The sequence below is a fragment of the Dromiciops gliroides genome, chromosome 6 (assembly GCF_019393635.1).
Source record: "Dromiciops gliroides isolate mDroGli1 chromosome 6, mDroGli1.pri, whole genome shotgun sequence".
Taxonomy (NCBI): Eukaryota; Metazoa; Chordata; class Mammalia; order Microbiotheria; family Microbiotheriidae; genus Dromiciops; species Dromiciops gliroides.
In genome coordinates, this window is record NC_057866.1 from 105341506 (window position 1) to 105359670 (window position 18165).

The 18165-nt window shown below is 35.8% G+C and overlaps 1 pseudogene; it reads right to left on the reverse strand.

The window, feature by feature from the left end:
- Positions 1–766: 766 nt before the first annotated feature.
- Positions 767–18165, reverse strand: part of LOC122731228 — a 30862-nt pseudogene continuing 13463 nt past the window's right edge.

Below are 18165 nucleotides of genomic sequence, written 5' to 3' on the forward strand. Positions count from 1 at the left end.
AAGTGTCTGTGGTAAATTTGAACTCAAGTCCTCCTGATTCCAGGGCTGGCGCTTTATCCACTGTGCCATCTAGCTGCCCCAACTGTTAACTTTTAAGCTTAATGTTTCATAAAGTGATCTATGTGAAACTGATTTATTAACACTGAAAGAATTACAAAGATCAGTACATCAGAAAGATGGAAAACTATTTTAGAGTATTGAAGAGAAAGAAAATAGAAAAAAACTGCCACCTTTCCATACTATTTCCCTTGGGACTACAAATGTAGGAGTGGTTTTCTATTGAAATAGAATACCAAGTTCTAAAGCTAAAAATTTTCAGGAGAAAGCACCAAGAACCCTCCTATCACTGTAAAAATAGTATGTTTGTTTGTTTGTTTGGCAGGGCATGAAGGTTAAGTGACTTGCATAGGGTCACACAGCTAGTAAGTGTCAAGTTGTCTGAGGCCAAATTTGAACTCAGGTCCTCCTGAATCCAGGGCCGGTGCTTTATCTACTGTGCCACCTAGATGCCCCAAAACAGGATGTTCTAATGGAAAGTGTTTGGACTTAGAGTTAGGGAACCTGTATTCAAACTTTTGTCACTTAGAATCTGTACAACCATGTACAAGTCACTTAAAACTCTAAGCCTAATTGTAGAATGAATAGGACAGATGACGTGCTCACTATAAGGTCTCTTCAAAATCTAAATGAGCTTAATGTAAATAAAAATCAGCATGATCTATTGCACCATGTCAAGAGGACTTCAGAGTACTGTAGAAATTTCGTGTTTTATTCTTCAATTTATAGAACATTTACATAACTCTAATCAAACATAATCTAGTCAAGTCTTCATTGTGACATAGAAGGGTCCTTGGGTTCTTAATGGCTCTGCCCTTGGGGGAGCAGGTGTAGAAGATCCTAAGTGGTTGAGCATAAGTGCCTGTTATTTAGGACTTACTAAGTAGCTACATCTTTGCCAGGTTGACCATGAAATATTAATTTTCTAGGCAAGACAACTCAAGCTACTAAATTACATTGGGGTTATGATCTGTTCTAATAAAAGGAGAGCGCATATCCAAAACAAAAAACTACAGACCCTAAAGCACTGGAGGAATGTAAGCAATATGATTGAGAAAAAGTGAATTTTAAGAACAAATTTAACCAGACTAACTGGTTACCCATTCAGTTCTTTGTATAAATGAAACATCTGGTAAACCCCATCCAATGCAAAGGATTAAAAAGATGTGATACAAATTAAATGACTCCCCCAACCTAGTAAGGGGTTTTGTTTTTCACATTAAAGATAACTCACAAAATGTTAGCATACTTCAAATTCATCTAGTTCAGCCTTCCCATTTTACAAATGAAATCCCATGAGGTAAAGCAATTTGCCTCAGGCTATATAGCTAACAAATGACACAGGCTGGAAAATTTGAACTCTAGTCATTCATTAGCGCTTCAGAGCTATTCATGATTTATTTGGTGTTGGTACTAGTTTAACATTTTTACAAAGTTGCTTACATAAATTCATCTAAGCTAACGCTTTTAACATAAAATGTTACATCCTCAATGGAGCCAATGGTTTGTGTCAAAGAACTAACCAGAAATTCTCTAACAGAAATAACAAGTTCAGAGATTCTTCTGGACCAAAGGGCAAATGCAGCACATACAAGGCAGGGAGTGGAACCTCAGGTATTTAATCTACTTTTTACCAACCACTTAATGACTTTACAAGATAGCATTCAACATTAGTATGCAAACAGTATGAATGAACAGAAGTCCACCTTAACATTTCCTATTTCTAACTTTGGAAGACTGGAGTTTCTTCATAGTTTTTATAATTTTGCTTTATACTTTGTGTTTAATCACAGGTCAAATGAAAGATTTAACTGATATGAAAAAGTTAAGCATGTACAAATCCTTTTCTATAGTGACAGGACATTAAATGACTTTACAATTTCAGTTCTTGCTGAATCTCCCAGAGAGTATCTGAGCTCTTCCTTAAAAGAGCCTCCTCCTCAGGATTCAGAGTTATCTTCAAAATATCTGAGATACCATCTTTTCCCAAAACACAAGGGACACTGAGGAAGACCTCTTCTTTTATTCCATACAAGCCCTGAAAAGCAAAAAGATTATTATTCTTTTGCAAATTAGAACCTGGGACCTTTAATAACCAGCAAGTTGTTTGATATCAGCAGCAAATAGTTACTTTAAAATACTGAGACTAGGGACTTTCAGCAAAGATAACAGGAAAATTTCTAGACAACCCAAGCTCCCCTTAAAAAAGCCCCAAGCAAAGAAGGCAAAGATTATAAAAGATGCCAAAAGAAGGAGTAATCCAATAGAACCAAAGAGAAAAACCAGTAAACCTCTAACCAATCCAGGATTAGAAAAGAAGACCACAAAAATCCTGAGGACACTATGGTCAGGAGTGCTTTGGGGAGCCTAAAGCTAGTGAGATAGTAGCTATCTATCTGGTCAGGGACACAACAAGAGACAAAGCAAACTTCCAATTGGTAACTGCAAGGAGACAGATGAGGTAAAATTGTTCCATGTAATCCATACAGAGCCCTCCTATAAGTCTGAATCCAGCAAGATTGCAGATACCTTGTTGGGGTCTGGCAGGGCTGCGACAGAAGCAGCAGCAAACCTTCAATTGTTGACTACCCGCAGACAGGTTAAGGACAGTAAGTTAGTTCTCTATTGGCCTAAAACGATATGGATACAAAAGCTAGGAAATAAAGCAGAAGATAGGGCCTGGTCCAAGCTCCTTCAAGCCAGAGTTGAAGAATAAAGGAAGGGAACTAGGATGATCCAGCCACCCCATTCAAAATTACAATAAAACAGAAATATCCAGATAACAGAAGGGACAGGGACAGAGCCAAACTACCCCATTTAAGTGTTAAATATATGAAGCAAAGCTTGACACATTTTCTATCACTTTTAATTTTTCATTTTTTTCCAACACAACTAATGTGGAAATGTTTTATATGACTTCATATGTGTGATGGATATCAGAGTTTTTGCCCTCTTAATGGGTGACAGGGGTGAAGGAAGACAGAATTCATAACTGAAAAAATAACTAAGCAAGGAAATTGTTATGCTTAAAGGTACTAAATATAATAAAAACAATATAATACTTACACACACAAAATATAGTGCTGAAATATTCAGAGGTTAACTTAATTAGAGGAAAAAGAGACAGTAAAATTATAATTATGGATCCAGTATTCCCTTTTACAACTAGCTAAATCTAACAAACAAGATAAAAGAAGAAAAGTTATGGACCTGAGCGACATTTTAGTAAAATTAGAAATGATAAATGTCTTTAGCAATTACTGAGAAGAGAAAATACATATTTTTCAGCTAAGCATGGCAGCATCTGTACAAAAACTGACCATACCATAGAGCAAAAAGAAATGTATTTAAACCTATTGTTTACTGATCATAACACAAAATAATTATGTGATTATAAGTATTTGAACAAAAAGATTCCATTTAAAAAGAAATTACTCTTTAAAAACTGGTGGATAAAAAAATTATAGGAAAATGAATAATTTCATTTTTTAAAAATCAATAGCCAAATTTCAGGGAATGAGCCAAAGCAGCCCTAAGGACACACAGGAAAGAAAGATCAAATATACTGGAGGACATGCACATTCTAAAATGATAAAAGAAATAATTTTTAAAAATTAAAAACAAAAATAGAAACCTAGAAAATTAGTTCTTTTTAAAAATTTAATTAGTTGAAAAAGCTTTTGAAAATAGATAAAGCTGACTGGGAAAGGGGTGATAGAAGAGAGGACAGATTGGGGGAGGGGCAGTCAGAAGCAAAATACTTGAGAGAGGGTAAAAGGAGAGACGAGAATAAATGGAGGGGGAATAAGATGGAGGAAAATACAGTTTGCAAAAGCAGCTGTGAAAAAATTTGAAGCCAATAATATGTTGTTTACAAGAAACACACTTAAAACAAAAAGAGTTAAAATAAGGGTATGAAGCAGAATCTAATATGCTTCAGATGAAGTAAAAAAGGCATGGGTAGCAATCGTGGTCTCAAAGCAAAAAAGTTCTAACTGGGGCAGCTAGGTGGCGCAGTGGATAAAGCACTGGCCCTGGATTCAGGAGTACCTGGGTTCAAATCTAGCCTCAGACACTTGACACTAACTAGCTGTGTGACCCTGGGCAAGTCACTTAACCCCAAACTGCCTCATTAAAAAAAAAAAAGAGAGAGAGAGATAAACAAGGAAATTATATCGTGCTAAAAGGTATCATAGACAATGAAGTAACATCAATACTAAAAATATTTATAAAATGGTACAATATCTATATTCTAAAAGGAAAAGTTAAATGAGTCCTGAAGGATTAATAAAACTATAAATAACCACAAATAAACAAGAAATTAAGGAAATGAGTAGAATTTTAGAAAAGTTAGACTTAATAGACTTCTGGAGAAAATTGAATGGTAATAGAAAGGAGTACACCAGAGGGTAGCTAGGTGGCACAGTGGATAAAGCATTGGTCCTGGATTCAGGAGGATGTGAGTTCAAATCCAGACACTTGACACGTACTAGCTGTGTGATCCTGGGCAAGCCACTTAACCCTCATTGCCCTGTCCCCCAAAACAAAAACAAAAATATTAGGGCATAAAAACCTTACAAACAAATGCAGAAAAGCAGAAAAATTAAACATATCCTCTTTGGACCATAATACACTAAAACTTACATTCAATAAAGGGCTGTGGAAGAATATGACAGAAAAGACCCTATTTGAACTCTTCTCAGATCCCTAAAAATAGAGAGTGAGTCTAGTTTTAAGCTCTATAACTTTGTTGCCTGAACCTCCCATTAGGGGGCCTCCTGGCACACAAGGCTCTGAGGAGCAAAGGCCCTTAGGACTTAGGCCCAAGCAGGGCCTAGAGGGCTTGTCCTTTGTGGGAGTCAAGCTAAACTGGGAATTCACCTTAAGTCACCCAAGGTGATTCCCATGTGACCCTGATGTTCAAAACCAACTTAAGTTTGATTTCTTGACAAGTTATGTATGTATAATTATGTATGTTAACACAGCACTGTTCTTTTCTTTGTTTGTTGGTTTTTTGTTTTTTTTGCCGGGCAATGGGGGGTTAAGTGACTTGCCCAGGATCACACAGCTAGTAAGTGTCAAGTGTCTGAGGTCGAATTTGAACTCAGGTCCTCCTGAATCCAGGGCCAGTGCTTTATCCACTGTGCCACCTAGCTGCCCTCGACCTCTATTTTTGTATTCATTTGGATTTGCTTTACTGTGTCTTTGTTTCTCATAAAGTCACTAGCTTCCATTTGTTCAATCCTAATTCTTAGGCAATTAGTTTCTTCTGAGAGTTTTTGTATCTCCTTTTCCATTTGGCTTTTCAAGATGTTGACGTTTTTCTCATGTCTCTCTTGCATCGCTCTCATTTCTCTTTCCTTTCTTTCCTCCACCTCTCTAAATCTTCCTTCTATCTCTCCTACTTTCTCTTCAAAGTCCCTTTTGAGCGCTTCTGTGGCATGAGACCAATTCATATTTTTCTTGGAAGCTTTGAATGTAGGGGCCCTGAGGTTGGTATCCTCTTCTGAGGGTGCACCTTGATCTTCCTTGTCACTAAAGAAACTTTCCATAGTTCTCAACTTTCTTTGCTTGCTCATCTTGCCATCTTTTACTTGGCTTTTAACTCCCTCTAACAGTGGGGCCCTACTTCTAAGTTACATTGTCCCAAGCTTCAGAGGGTCCTAGGTGTTTCAGTTTGAGGGAGGGCAGGTTTTTTTCTCTTGCCTGGCCTGTTCTCTAGTCAGAAGATAACCTCAAACCAACTTGCTATTTAACCAGCCAACAGAACTTTGTGTGCTGTGGTGGTTCTTAGCTTCCACAAGCCTGTGCCCCTCCCCCACCAGGGCCTCCTGCTGCTCATGATTTTTTTTTTTTTTTTTAGTGAGGCAATTGGGGTTAAGTGACTTGCCCAGGGTCACACAGCTAGTGTTAAGTGTCTGAGGCCGGATTTGAACTCAGGTACTCCTGACTCCAGGGCCGGTGCTCTATCCACTGCGCCACCTAGCTGCCCCTGCTCATGATTTCTTACTAATTCCCTACTGGGGTAGGATAGCCTAATTCCTCCTTGGGTCACAAAGACACCCCTACAATTCCCGCCCCCCCCCCAGCCAGCCAGCCACTCAGCCCTCTCACCCAAACACAAGCTCAGTTCCAAAAGACACCGGTGCTGGGGCGGCTAGGTGGTGCAGTGGATAGAGCACCGGCCCTGGAGTCAGGAGTACCTGAGTTCAAATCCGGCCTCAGACACTTAACACTTACTAGCTGTGTGACCCTGGGCAAGTCACTTAACCCCAATTGCCTCACTTAAAAAAAAAAAAGACACCGGCGCTGCAGCTGATTTGGAGGCCCGGGGGTAATTTCTTCTGATGCAGCATGCCTGGGAACTGTGTCGGTGTCATCATGGGGTTGGACTTTTCTTGCAGTCCAGCACAGCCCCCTTTAATCTGTCTTTGACTGGAAAATAATCTCTACCCGTCTTTGTGTGGGTTTTGCTTCTCCAGGGGTTGTTTTATTGCTGTTTTGGGAATAATTGTGTCTGAAGCTCTGTGCATTTAATGTCCTTGCTCCACCATCTTGGCTCTGCCCCCAGAAGTCCTTCAAAGATGGACTTCACCCACCCTCTGCTTCCTGCTTGGATTCTTTGAACTGTGAGCTTCTAGCAACACTTGAACTGTGTAACGCTATTCAAGCTGTTAGCTAATGTTTCTAACACTTAGATTAAAAATTAATTGGAAACTAAATAATCTAATTCTAAAGAATGGATGGATCAAAGAACAAATCATAGAAACAATAATTCCATTAAAAAGAATGACAACAATGAGACAACATACCAAAATTTTGGGGAGGAAACCAAAGCAGTACTTAGGGGAAATTTTATATCTCTAAATGCGCACATCAATAAAAGAGAGAAAGAACAAATCAATGAACTGGGCATGCAACTTAGAAGAGAACTAGAAAGAAAAGTTTAAAAATGCTAATTAAATACCAAAATAGAAATCCTGAAAAATCAAAGGAGAGATTAATAAAACTGAATGTAAAAACAACAACAACACAACTGAACTGAACTAAAAAATAAAACTAGGAGCTGGTTTTATGAAAAAAAAAACATAAACCATTGGTTAATTTGATTTTTAAAAAAAGAAAGAAACCAGTATCAAAAAGAAAACAAGTGAATGCACTACCAATGAAGATGAAATAAAAACAATTATTAGGAGCTATGCTGCCCAATTATATAACATTAAAACTGAAAATCTAAGTTAAATGGCTGAACATTTTCAAATTTATGTGCATATATACACACATATATTGCCAAGATTAACAGAAGAAGAAACAGAATACTTAAATAACCCTATTTTAGGAAAAAGAAATTGAACAAACCATAAATGAATTCCCTAAGAAAAAAAATCCCCAGGACCAGATGGATTTACAAGTGAATTTTACCAAACATTTAAGGAACAATTAATCCCAATACTATATAAAGTAACTGAAAAAATAAGGGGAGTCCTACCAAATTAGGTTTTCTTACCTAAATAAAGGAGAGCAAGAGCAGAGAAAGAAACTGCAAGGTCAATTTCTCTAATGAATATGAATTCAAAATTTTTTAAATAAAATACTACCAAGATTACAGCAACATGTTAGAAAGATAATCCAAGGTAGGATTTATACCAAGAATGTAGGACTGGTTCAATATTAGGAAAACTAGCAGCATAATTAACCATATCAATAACAATAATGAAAATCATATGATTCTATTAATAGAGAATAAAAGTTTTGACAAAATAGATCCATTCCTATTAAATATGTGAGAAAATATAGGAATAAATGGAGCCTTTCTTAAAATAAGTACCACCTATCAAAAACCAAGAGCAAGCACTATTTGTGATAGGGATAAACTAGAAGCCTTCCTAATAAAATCAGAGGTGAAGCAAGGATGATGACCATTATCAGCACTATTTTTCAATAGTGTATTTAAAATGCTACTTCTAAGCAATGAGAGAAGAAAAAGAAATTGAAGGAATCAGAATAGACAATGAGGAAATAAAACTATCATTCTTTGGGGGGCAGCTAGATGGCACAGTAGATAGAGCACCGGCCTTGGAGTCAGGAGTACCTGAGTTCAAATCCGGCCTCAGACACTTAACACTTACTAGCTGTGTGACCCTGGGCAAGTCACTTAACCCCAATTGCCTCACTAAAAAACAAAAACAAACAAAAAAAAACTATCATTCTTTGCAGGCAATATGACAGTATTATTAGAGAACCCTAAAGAATCAATTAAAAACTAGTTGAAACAATTAACAACTTTAGCAAAGTTTCAGGATATAAAATAAACCTACATTAAATCATCCGCATTTCTATATAATACGAACAAAACCCAACAAAAAGAGATGGAAAAAGAAATTGTTTTTAAAATAACTGTAGACGGGGCAGCAAAGTGGAGCAGTGGATAAAACACTGGCCTTGGATTCAGGAGGACCTGAGTTCAAATCCAGCCTTACACACTTGACACTTAACTAGCTGTGTGACCCTGGGCAAGTCACTTAACCCTCATTGCCCTACAAAAAAACAAAGAAAAAAAAATAACTGTAGACAACATAAAATACTTGGGAATCTACCTGCCAAGATAAAACTATATGAACACAATTATAAAACACTTGATACACAAATACAGATAGATCTAAACAACTAGAGAAATATTAATTGCTCATGGGTTGCTAAATTTAGAATATAATATAATATAATACAATATAATATAATATAACAATTCTACCTAAATTAATTTGTATATTCAGTGCCACACCAAAGTATTTTACTGAGCTGGAAAAAAAATACCAAAATTTATCTAGAAAAACAAAAGGTCAAGAATATCAAGGGAGTCGATGAAAAAAATGTGAAGGAAGATGGCTTAGAAAGAAGTACCAGATTTTAAACTATATTACAAAGTAATAATCATCAAAACATTCTAGTACTAGCTAAGAAATAGAGTTCTGGGTCAGTTAAGTATGTTAAATACATAATACACAGTAATAAATGACCATAGTAATTTAGTGTTTGATAAATCCAAGATCCAAGCTTTTGGGACAAGAACTCACCATTTGACAAAAATTGCTGGAAAAACCAGAAAGCAATTTGGCAGGAACACTACACTTCCCAGTCTATACCAAGATAAAGTCAAAATAGGTAAATAATTTAGACATAAAGGGTGATATCATAAGTAAATTAAGGGTGCATGGAAAAATTTACTCATCAGATCTATGGCTAATGAAAGAGTTTATGACCTAACAAGAGATAGAGAGGAGCACAAGAAGTAAAATGCCTAATTTTGATTACATTAAATTTTAAAAGTTTTGCACAAACTAAAACAAAGCAGCTGAAATTAGAAGGAAAGCACAAAACTGAGGAGGGGGAAATTTTATAGCAAGTTTCTCTAATAAAGATCTCATTTTCTCTATATATCGATATATGGAACTAAACCAAATTTATAAAAAAAATAAGAACCATTCCCCAATTGATAGTTAAAGTATATGAAAAGGCAGTTTTCAGAGGAAATCAAAGCTGACAGTAGTCACATGAAAAAATGCTCTATAATACTATTAATTAAGAAACATGCAAATTAAAACAACTCTGACGTGCCACCTCATACATATCAGTTTGGCTAAAATAACAAATGGAAAATGGCAAATGTTGGAGGGGATGTGGAAAAATCGGGACATTCATGCACTGTTAGTGAAGTTGTGAAATGGCTCAACCATTCTGGGAAACAATTTGAAACCATGCCCAAAGGGCTATAAAACTGTGCATACCCTTTGACCCAGCAATGTCACTACTAGGTCTTTATCCCAAAGAAATCAAAGAAAAGGGAAAAGGACTTATTTATACAAAAATATTTATAGCAGCTCTTTTTGTGGTAGCAAAGAATTGGAAAATTAAGGGGATGCCCATCAATTGAGGAACAATGGAACAAGTTGTAGCAGATGACTGTGATGGAATACTATTGTGCTATAAGAAATGATGAACAGGATGGTTTCATAAAACTATGGGAAGATTTATATGAATGAATCCAAAGCGAAGTGAGCAGAAGCAGGGAAACATTGTGCACAGTTATCAAAACAATGATCCAAGACAATTCCAAAGGACTCATGATGAAAAATGCTATACACTTCCAGAAAGAGAATTGAAGAACTAAGTGCAGCATACTTTTTCACTTTATTTTTCTTGCCTCTTTTTCTTATTTTTTTTTGCAACATGGCTAATATGGAAATATGTTTTGCATGACTTTACATGTATAACTGATATCATGTTGCTAGCCTTCTCAATAAGTAGGGGAGTTAAGGAAGTGGTAGGAGTGAAGGAAAGAATTTGGAACTCAAAAATTTTTAAAAAGAACATTAAGGGGCTGCTAGGTGGCACAGTGGATAGAACACCAGCCCTGGCCTCAGACACGTAATAGATGTGTCAGTAGCAGTCATTATTAAAACAATCTAGTGCTAGCTAAGAGTTACTTAACCCTGATTGCCTCCCCCCTCAAAAATGTTAAAACTAAATAAATACATTTTCAAATAATTAAAGCTTTAACTAATATGATAAAAAAATTAAAAGAGAGTCAGAAAGAGAAACCAAATGACTAGATTGGATTCATACCAACAATATTGGTTAGGTTCAATACTAGGAAAACTATAAACATCCTATACCATATGAATAAAAAAAAAAACAACACCAAAATTATCCACAGGTGCTTAAGAGGCATTTGACAAGAAAAACCAACTCTCCTTTATCTTATAAATATTAAAAAGCATGAGAATGAATGGCCCATTGCCATTCTAGTCTAAATAGTATTTACCTAAAACTATAAACTAACATTTTCTTTAACATAGACATGCTGGGGCCTTAACCAGTATCTGTATAGTCCAGTGCCACCATTATTATTTGGTACAGTCCTAGAAATGCTAGCTATAGCAATAAAACAAGAAAAAAACTGAGGGAATTCATATAGGCAATGAGGAAAGAAATGCTTTTACCTTAAAGAACTAAGAATTAATTGAAACAATTTCTTCAGTAAACTAGCTAGGCATAAAAATAAATCCATGAAAACTGTTTGCCTTTCTGTAGTTTTACTGACAAAACCCTGCGAGAAGAACCAGACAGAAATTTCTTTCAAAATAACTACACAATATTTAAGTTATATGGGCAACTACCAACCAAGAAGCAAATATAAAACCCTCTTTACATAATTAAAGACAGAATTAAATCATTAGGAAGTCATCAACTGTTCATGATTGAGCAGCTAACAAAAATTATAATAGTACCAAAATCTACAAAACAAAACAAACTCCCCAAGGATTTTCTTTATGGAACTGGAAAATTTTTTTTAAGTCATCCAAAGGAAGAAAAAATCAAAAATCTTAAGGGAAACAATGAAAAAAGGTGGGAAGGAACAGGGCCTAGATATACCAAATTTCAAACTAGATTACAAAGCAATAATCATGAAAACTATCTGGTACTAGTTAAAAGAAAAATTGAAGGGGCAGCTAGGTGGCACAGTAGATAGAGCACCGGCCTTGGAGTCAGGAGTACCTGAGTTCAAATCCGGCCTCAGACACTTAACACTTACTAGCTGTGTGACCCTGGGCAAGTCACCTAACCCCAATTGCCTCACTAAAAAAAAAAGAAAAGAAAAGAAAAGAAAAATTGATCAATGAAACACACTAGGTAGACAAGACCCAGAGACAACTGGACCATAGTAGCAGAGTTTTTGATAAATTCACAGATTTCAACTACAAGTTCCCATTTGAAACTATGATGAAAAGAGTTGTTATAATTATTTTTGTATGTATCCTCTTTCTATGATCTCTTTAGAATATAGGCTTACTATTTATACAACTATGTCAAAGGGCATGAACAGTTTAGTAACTTTTTAGGCTTAGTTCCAAATTGCTTTCCAGAATGGCAAGACTAATGCATAGCTCCACCAACAATGCCTGCTTTCCCAAAAGGCTTCTACTGTTTGTGATTTTCCTTTTCATACCAATCACAGCCAATCTTTATAGGTATCATGTGGAACTTCTGAATTGTTTGATTTGTATTTTCTAATTACTTGGGTCTTGTAGATTTTTTTCATGTAGTTATTGATAGCTTGGATTTTTTTCCTGTACAAACTCTATTAATATCCTTTGACAAGTTGTCTACTAGAGAACAGTTCTTTTAGATTTATAGATTTAAATTAATTTCTGACATATATTAGATATTGAGACTTTTATCAGAAAATTTTATTGAAAATAGTTTTTTACTTAACTGTTTCCCTTCTAATTTTAACTGCATTAGATCTGTTTATGTAACAACTTCAATCTTAAATAATTAAAATTTTCCCTTTAATTTTATATGATTCACTCTATCATGAACTCTTCATATAGAGTCAATCAATAAACATCTATTAAGCTCCTACTGTTTGACAGGCAATGTGCTAAAAACTGGAGATCCTAAGAAAGATAAGAGTCTTTGCTCTCAAGGCACTCACAATCTAATGGGGAAGACAACATGCAAATTAACTATGTACAAACAAGCTCTATACAGTATAAATCAAAAATAATCAACAGAGGGAAAGCACTAGAATTAAGAGAGATAAGGAAGGCTCCTGTAGAAGGTGAGATTTTAGTTAGGACTTGAAGGATGACAGGAGATCCAGGAGGGTGGGGATGAGAAAGGAGAGCTTTCCAAACAAGGGAAACAGCCAGTGAAAATGCCTGGAGTCAGGAGAGGGAGTATCTTGTTTAGGGAATAGAAAGGGAAGTCAGTGTCACTGGATCGGAGTATGTTGAAGAGAGTTAAGGCATAAAAAAATTGGAAAGAGGGAGGCAAGGCAAAGTTATGAAGGGCTTTGAAGGTCAATCGGAGGATTTTTAATTATTTGGTCCTGGCAATGATAAAGAGTCACTGGAGTTCACTGTGAAAGGCTGGGGGGGTGGGGGTGGGAGGAAGAGACATGGTCAGATCTGAACTTGAAAAAGATCACTTTGACAGCTGAAAAGTAATTTCTTTTTTGATCCTCTAGTTTGCTTATATCACCTTTTATTTCTGAGTTGTGTCCCCATGGAGTTTATCTTTGTATACCCTGTTTCTGCCAAAGTGTGTTTTTATTTTCCCAAGATTGTTAAATACTGAGTCCTAACCCTAATAACTGGGGTCTATGGGTATATCAAACATTACTATTGTGTTTGCTTCTACATGTTGAATAACTAATTTGTTCCACTTTTAAAGTGCCAAATTATTTTAATTTTTTTTTAACCATTTGAGATCTTGTACTGATAGACCTCCTTTCTTGCCCCTTTTTGTCATTATTACCCTTGAGATTCTTGACCATTTGTTTCTCCATATGAATTTTGTTATTTTTTTCTACCTCTATAAAATTGTCTTTCGGTAGTTTGATTAATAGTTTAGTGATGAAGTACACTGACTTAGGTAGTATTGTCACTTTTATTATATTGGGTCAAACTTCCCATAAGCAATTAATATTAGGTCTCCAATTATTTAAGTGTGTCATTTCTGCAAAAAAATTTTTATAACTGGATTCATAGTTCCTGGATATATCACAAATATGCATTTTAAAATTATTTTGAATGAAATTTCACTTTCTAGTTCTTCCTATTGGGTTTTGCTAGTAATATACAGGAATGTTAATTATTTATTTGGATGAATTTTATAAACTGAAACTTTGCTAAATCATATTATCAGCAGAAAGTAATAACTTTATTCCTTTTGGCTTATATTTATTCCCCCAGTTTCTTTCTTACTGCTGTAGCTAGCATTTCTAGCACTATATTAAATTTTGGTTGCAATAAAGAATACCCTTGTTTTATCCCTGATCTTATTAGAAAAGCTTTTAACTTTTCTCTATTACATATAATGTTTGTTCTTGGTTTTAGATAGATATTATTTATTTTAATAAGGCAACATCCATTATTTCCTAAGCTTTCTAGTATTATAACAGAAATGGGTGTTGGATTTTTAGCAAAAGCCTTTTCAATATCTATTGATATAATCATCTATTTTTATTATTCATATTAATAACATAATTTGTCACACTTATATTCTTCCTTAAGTTTAGCCAGTCCTGAATTTACTGTATAAATACAACCTGGACATGGTATATAAACTTTCTAATATATTGTTCTATAGCCTTTTGGCTAATATCTTAATAAAATTTTTACATCAATGATTATTAAGGATATTGGACTATAATTTTTTCCCTCTGTTTCGTGTTTCCTAGCTATAGATATCAAGACAATATTTGTATCAAAAAGCAATATGAAAGATGCCTTCTTTTCCTATTGTTTAATATAATTTGTTCTTTGGATCTTTACTTGAATTAACTTATAAATCCATTTGGTCCTGGAGTTTTTTGTTTTGGGAGTTCACTTTTGTTCAATATCTTTTTCAAATTGGGTTAAGTAGTCTATTTCTTCTTCTGTTAAGCTGGGTATTTTATATTTTAAAATATTAACTCACTGTATCTAAATTGTCAGTTTTGTTAGCATATAATTGAACAAAAGGTGTTTTTTTTTAAACCCAGCTTCTAGATTTGTCAGTTTGCTAGCTCTTTTTAATTTTCAGAATTTCTACTTTGTAGCTTGGGAAAATTGATTTGTTGCTACCTAAGTTTTTTTAGTTGTGTACCTAATTCATTGATTTTTTTTCTTTCTTGCTGAAAACATTTAGAAGTACATAATTTCTACAAAAAATTAATTTAGTTTCATCCCATAAATTCAGCTATTATTATTGCCATTTTCTTCAATGCCATTTTCTATTGTTTCTATAATTTTTTTGGCATTATGTTACTTAGTTTCCAGTTATTTCATTAGGAGGTTATGAAAGATCAAACAGAAGATTTTATATTTGATCCTGGAGATGACTGGGAGCAACTGGATTTTCCTGAATAGAAGGGTGACAAAGTCAGATCCATATGTTTAGGAAGATCATTTTGGTAGCTCTGTGAAGGCTGGAGTGGAACAGGGAGAAATAAGGCAGGGAGACCAACCAGAAGGCTATTACAATAGATCAAGTATAGGGACCTATAACAGAGTAGTGGCAATGTTTCAGAAAGGAGGTAGGTATGAGAGAAGTGAAGTAGAATCAACAGAATCTGACAACAAATTGGATATGGGAGGTAAGAGATAGAGGAGTCAAAGATGGTACCTATGTTATGAGCCTGTATGAATAAGGTTAGTGGTGCTTTTAACAGCAATAGCGTAGTCAGGAAGAAGGATGAGTTTGAGGGTAAAGCTAGTGAGTTTGTTTTGGACCTGATGAGTTTAAGATGTCTACATAACAGAATTTCATGATGTCATATATACAATCCTCTATTTTTGTACTTCTTTGCATAAAGAAATGTTTATGTTTACTGATGTTTGTCAAGTTGATAAGAAAAAGCAATTTTTAAAAGAAGAGTCCAGTGCTATATACTTCAAGGAAATCAGAGATGGAAAGAAAGGTCCCGAATACACCACAATATTTATAGCAGCACTTTTCACAATAGCAAAGAACCGGAAACAAAATAAATATCCATTAACTGGTGAAGGGCTAAACAAATTGTGGTACATGAATGTAATATAATATTACTGTGTTAGTAATTAAATAAAGCAGCAGAAGACTTAAATGAATTGATGCAAAATGCAGTAAGCAGAACCAATAAAAACAAACAAACCCAAACCTCAGTGTATACAATAACAACAACGTAAGAGGAAGGAAAAAACCTGAATGTTCTACAATTATAATAAACAAGTTTGACCCCCAAAAGATAGAAACATGCCTCCTCCTCCCTTATTGTATGAGAAGAGGACTATGGGTATATCAAATGGCACAAAATCACTTGATACATTGATTTGTTTTGAACTTTCTTTCCTCTTCCTTTTTTTATTCATTGTAATAAGAAATGGCCCCCTGGATAGCAAAGGGATGAGGGATATATTGGGAAATGTAAAGCAAAATATAATATTACATTTTCAAAAGGTTATTTCTGACCTTTAACAGCTTAGCAATAATTAGCAGCATTCTGACTTTTAAAAAAGAGGGAGAGGAGGGGGCAGCTAGGTGGCACAGTGCATAAAGCACTGTCCCTGGATTCAGGAGGACCTGAGTTCAAAGCTGGCCTCAGACACTTGACACTAGCTGTGTGACCCTGGGCAAGTCACTTAACCCTCATTGCCCAGCAAAAAAAAAAAAAGGACTTTGGGGGCAGCTTGGTTGCTCAGTGGATAGAGCACCAGTCTTGGAGTCAGGAGTACCTGAGTTCAAATCCGGCTTCAGACACTTAACACTTACTAGCTGTGTGACCCTGGCAAGTCACTTAACCCCAATTGCCTCACTAAAATAAAAAAATATATATTAAAAAAAAAAAAGAGGGAGAAGGGCAGCTAGGTGGCGCAGTGGATAAAGCACCAGCCCTGGAGTCAGGCGTACCTGGGTTCGGATCCGGCCTCAGACACTTAACACTTACTAGCTGTGTGACCCTGGGCAAGTCACTTGACTCCAAATGCCTCACTAAAAAAAAAATAAAAAATAAAAAAGAGGGAGAAAGCCAATCAAACTACAGCACTTTCTCTTTCAATCCCTCTTACCTCACCCTTCCCTAAATTATTCTTCATCTGTTCCCTCTACACCTCCTCTTTCTTCCATTCTATTATCCCTGCTCTACCTCCTTTCCCTCCCTTCACAGTCTTGACCTTATGGCTAACCACTTCAACCATACACTATCATCTACCCTTGAATCTCTTGCCCCCTTTCCAACAGTTAGTCATATCTTGCTAAACACTACCCCTGGGTTAGTCATCTGGCCCATCCTTTTCTACTCATATGCTGCTAAACATTTCCTAGACAAAAATCATCAAACCATGCTTGCTGTGTTCACTAGAAATTTATGGCATTTCAAATGAGGACCTCACTGCTACATTGCAACCCTGTTCTTCTTGTGAATCCATCATACATTTTCCACAGTGTCTCTTCTCCAATTCCAAATTGTCTCTTCTCTCCTACAAACTCCAACATGACTTCCTTATCCTCAACAAAGGATCTCATTTTTACTTTATTGAGAAAATTGGGGCCATCTGTCATAAGTTCCCTCTTTTCTCACATTGCAAACCTCAAAAACCCTCTTTATTATATTCCATTCTTTAAAATAATCCCTCCCATTTATGCTCTTGATCCCATTCTCTCTTATCTTTGCTTTGAGTTTACCCCTTTAAGAATTGAAGTCTTTCCTGATCACTGCTGCTGCTAGGGCTTTCTCTTCCCAAATTATCATGTATTTATTTTATTGTTCCCCATCCACACACAAAAGAATGTTAGCTCCTGGATGGCAGACTTTCATTACTGTCACTGTATCTAAAGGACAGTGCCTTTCATGTAATAGGTGTTTAATAAATGTTGAATGTCAAGGCTACTATCATAGTCATTACATTATCTATACTGTTTCTCATAGCAAATTAGTTTTAGGGTGATGGACCCTGCTCATTTGGCAATATGAAGTCACATAGAGAATACAGGAGACCAGGGGGCGGCTAGGTGGTGCAGTAGATAATGCACCAATCCTGGATTCAGGAGTACCTGAGTTCAAATCCGGCCTCAGACACTTGACACTTACTAGCTGTGTGACCCTGGGCAAGTCACTTAACCCCCATTGCCCCACAAAAAAACAAAAACAAACAAAACAACAACAACAACAACAATACAGGAGACCTGACTCTGTCACTTAAACCAGTCACTTCTCTTTGGGGATTAATTTCCATGCGTATAAAAAGCTGGGTTTGTGCTAGATGATCACTGATATCCCTTCCAGCTCTATCTTTCTGAGGATCAAAGAACCATCCAAGGAGCAGCTACGTGACACAGTGGATAGAGCACTGGCCCTGGATTCAGGAGGACCTGAATTCAAATCCGGCCTCAGACACTTGACACTTACTAGCTGTGTGACCCTGGGCAAGTCACTTGACCCCAGTTGCCTCATCAAAAAAAAAAAAAAAAAACCACAACCATAAAGAACCATCCAAACAAAAATTTATCTCCAACAACATCAATGAACATTTTGGGGGGACAACATGTTATTTTCCTTATGACACTGATCCCAAAAGATGAACC